This window comes from Gossypium arboreum, chromosome 10, assembly GCF_025698485.1.
Source record: "Gossypium arboreum isolate Shixiya-1 chromosome 10, ASM2569848v2, whole genome shotgun sequence".
In the NCBI taxonomy this organism is placed as follows: domain Eukaryota; kingdom Viridiplantae; phylum Streptophyta; class Magnoliopsida; order Malvales; family Malvaceae; genus Gossypium; species Gossypium arboreum.
The window spans coordinates 28,742,782-28,745,659 of NC_069079.1; the positions used below are offsets into that span (position 1 = coordinate 28,742,782).

A 2,878-nucleotide genomic window follows, 5' to 3' on the forward strand; every position below is an offset into this window, starting at 1 on the left:
GGGAGTAAGCATAAAGCTTAATAAGTTGCATATAAATAATTATTGATAAACCGTAATTTATACATGTTTTTATCCCATGCTTAGCACATTTATGGATGGTTTCTCCTTATATTTGGTGAATTAGATGCTCCTAATTCTTTAATTTCATGTTTTATACTTAGGTGAGCATAGGAGAGTAAAAAGTGTGAGAAACAGGCTTAAAACAGAAAAAATGGACCCACATGGGAAACCGACATGGCCTGGGCTTCCTCACACGGACGTGTCCCACGGTCGTGTCTGTTTGGCAGGATCGAAGCATGACTTACACGAGTAGACTACACACTCGTGCCTATTCAACAACCTTGACCACGGGCTGGAGTAATCGCACACGGGCGTGTCCCTGCCAAGCCCAAGTATAACCCTATTCGAAAAAGGCTAATTTTGAGGGCTCTTAGGCATTCTAAAGCCTATTTAAACACCTAAGAAGGCACTTAGGAGAGGGACATGGAGTAGGAGGCAAGGAATTACTCAAGGGAAGCCGATTGGTCCATTTCAGAAGTTGGATTCATCATCAAGACTAAAGATCTCCCTTCAATTTCCATTCAGGGGTTTTGGGTTTTCTTTATGTTTTAAATTCATTATTCTTCTGAGATTTTTTCTTCTATAATTATGAACTAAACCCCCTAAATACCTAAGGGGAATGAAACCTAAGACGGATCTTGTTATTATTATCTGAATTGTATGAAAAATATTTGACTTGTTCTTAATTATGTGTTCTTAATTCTTGTTTTAATATTCCAGGATATTGATTCAAGTTAATGTTCTTATCCAGAGGAGGAATAGATCCTGTCTAAGAGTAAATTTATTATATTAATCAGAGTTGATTGCACACCTAGAGATAGGGTGATAAGATTTTGCCGAATTGGGGTGAAACATAATAAGGGGATCCATAGATCAAGTTAATGCAACACTAGGTGTTAATTAGAAAGAGATTTCAATTAATCAACCTAGGGTTAGACGTTATTAGTCTCGAGAGAGATAATAATATAACTTAGGGATTTCTACAGATCAAGTCAAATGAATAAATCGTCTGATTCAGAGTCAAATAACAAGTGAAGTATATGTGGATTTTTCTTTTGGTATTGTCTTAATCAATCGAGTTTTCCCAAAAGCTTTTTCCTAATCTTCTCTCTATGCACTCTTAGTTTAGTAATTAGTTTAGATAACCAAATCCCTTAATTTTTAGGCTAGATAATAAAAAGAAGGTAATTACTAGTACTCTTGGTTCCTTTGGGTTCGACAATCCGGTCTTGCTAAAGTTATACTACTGTTCGATAGGTACACTTGCCTTCGTTTTGATAATAGTTTGTTTCAAGAACGCTTAATTATAAATATTTAAAACCTGTCACAAATATCACCTATCAAGTTTTTGGCACCGTTGCCGGGGAACTAGGTTATTAGGAACACTCGATTTTTATTACTTTAGCCATTTTACTTTTATTGCAATTTAAATTTTTATTTTATTTTCTAATTCTTCATTTATTTTCTTCTGATAGGTTTTTCTAGTTTATGACTAGAAGAAACCCGTCAGGACCATTACTGTTTGATAGTGAGATCGATCGCACAGTTTACAGCAACCGAAGAGAAATAAGGCGAAGCTTACGATAGACAGAGGAAGAGTAAGAGGACGGTACTTCAACCACAACTGAGGAGATAATTGAAAACCAAGAAAATCCACTACCTCCTGCGATTGCTGTTAATCGGAATCCTGCTCCACGCACTATGTATGATTATGCTAAACCTTTTTTAATAGGAATAGAATCGAGCATAGTTAGACCTACTGTAGCTGCAAATACTTTTGAACTGAAACCTAATACAATTCAAATGATACAGCAAGTTGTGCAGTTTGGTGGTTTGCAGGACGAAGATCCCAACGTTCACTTGGAAAATTTCTTAGAATTTTGCGACACTTTTAAAATAAATGGCGTTTCTGATGACGCCATTCACCTTTGGTTGTTTCCCTTTTCATTTAGAAACAAAGCTAAATAGTGTTTGAATTCGTTACCACGAGGGTCAATCACTACTTGGGAACAAATGACTGAAAAGTTTTTATTAAAATATTTTCCTCTGGCTAAAATGACTAAATTACATAATGATATCTCTTTTTTTGTGTAGATGGATTTAGAAACACTCTACAATGCATGGGAGAGATACAAGGACCTCTTGAGAAGATGCCCTCACCATGGGTTACCACTCTTGCTACAGCTCCAAACGTTTCATAATGGCCTGAATCCTTTGACTCGACAAATGGTTGCCGTAGCCGTTGGTGGAACCATCAATAATAAGACACCTGAAGATGTTTATGAATTTATAGAAGAGATGTCACTGAATAATTATTAGTGGCAAGTCATGAGGACAAAGCCAACGAAAACAGCCGGCGTTTATAACGTTGATTCGGTCACCATGCTCTCTAATCAGGTAGAACTCTTGAATAAGAAAATTGATGGTTTTCTTAGTTCTTCACAGGTTCACCCAGTAATGCAGTGTGAAGTAAGCGGAGGTGGATCAAGCAATTCGGATTTCCCACCCTATGGTCACAACATGGAGAACGAACAGTTAAATTACATGGGTAATAATCCTCAATCTCAAAATAATCCTTATAGTAATACTTACAATGCAAGTTGGAGGAACCACCCAAATTTCTCATGGGGAGGCCAAGGGAATCAGAGACCACCACCTCCAGGCTTCCAACAACCACCCTACCAACAAGAGAAAAAGCCGAACCTTGAGGAGATGCTAACAAAATTCATCTCGGTGTCAGAAACTCATTTCTAGAATACCGAGACAGCACTTAAAAATCAAAAAGCGTCGATCCAAGGACTCGAAACTTAGATAGGTC

At 37.2% G+C, this 2,878-nt stretch overlaps 1 non-coding gene across 1 annotated transcript; it reads right to left on the minus strand.

The window, feature by feature from the left end:
• Positions 1 to 2,122: 2,122 nt before the first annotated feature.
• LOC128283228 (small nucleolar RNA R71) lies at positions 2,123 to 2,228 on the minus strand. The gene has a single exon (XR_008273570.1). It is a non-coding gene; the product is annotated as a small nucleolar RNA R71 (small nucleolar RNA).
• Positions 2,229 to 2,878: the final 650 nt, after the last annotated feature.